The sequence below is a fragment of the Priapulus caudatus genome, unplaced genomic scaffold (assembly GCF_000485595.1).
Source record: "Priapulus caudatus unplaced genomic scaffold, Priapulus_caudatus-5.0.1 Scaffold4059, whole genome shotgun sequence".
Classification (NCBI taxonomy): domain Eukaryota; kingdom Metazoa; phylum Priapulida; class Priapulimorpha; order Priapulimorphida; family Priapulidae; genus Priapulus; species Priapulus caudatus.
Genome location: NW_014581120.1, coordinates 1,601 through 2,655, shown reverse-complemented (window position 1 = coordinate 2,655; position 1,055 = coordinate 1,601).

The window sequence follows — 1,055 nt, the reverse complement described above, 5'->3', positions numbered from 1 at the left end:
CGCCAAGCGATTTTTCAAAGTGAACTACGTGTACAAGAAGGCCAGACGTGTGTGTGGGCTGCGTAATGTGAGTGTGCGTGCGTGCGCGCGCGCGCGTGTGTGTGTGGGTGTGTGTGTGCACGCGCGCGTGTGTGCATGTGTGTGCGCGCTCGCGCGTGTGTGTGTCCGTCAGTGCATGCGTACGCGCGTGTTTGTATGTGAGAACACCTACGTCCGTCTTCAGGTACAAGAGACATGTGGGAGTATGGAGTCTTTTTGTGTGTTTTTGCAGCGTTGCCTTTGTGCAGACAGACAGAATTTCGCGTTGTTGTATTCTATTTCTATAGAAGTCAAGGTTACAGCAGGTACCTCTCTAAAAATCTTTCTCGCTTTTCGTTATCTTTTTTCTTATCTTTCTCTCGTCTCTCTCTCTCCTCTCTCTCGCTTCTCTCCTCTCTTCTCTCTCTCTCTCTCTCTTTTCTCCCTCCCTCTCTCTTTCCCTCCTCATCTCCCGCCTCTCTCTCTCTCTCTTTCTCACTCTTCTCACCTCACTCTCTCTTCTCTCTCTTCTCTTCTCTCTCGCTTCTTTTTTTCCCTTCTCGCCCGCGTCGCTGCTTTCTCTCTCTGCTCGTCTCTCTCGTCGCGCTTCTTCTCGTGTCTCCCGCGTCTGACTCTCGCTCTCTCTTCGCTCCTCTCGCTCTCTCTTTCTCTCGTCTCGCCGCTGCGCTCTCTTGCGCCCTTCTGCTTCCCGCTCGCTAACCTCCTCCGTCGCGCGCTCTCGCTCGCTCTCGCTTCCGACTCTCGTCGTGCTGTCTAACACTCATCGCACACGGAGAAGATCGAGAGCGGGGAAGAAAGAGAGGTGTGGAGAATGTAGAAGAGGAGCGTATGTAGAGTAGAGTTTAGAGCTGGGCGAGATACACACTAAAAAGCCCCCCCCCCCACTCACCACACACGCACATACCACGCACACACACACACTTTCACACACACACGCACACACACACACAAGAGCACACACATCACAACACACACACCACACACACAGCGGGGAATTAGACAAGCGCGCCAATGTA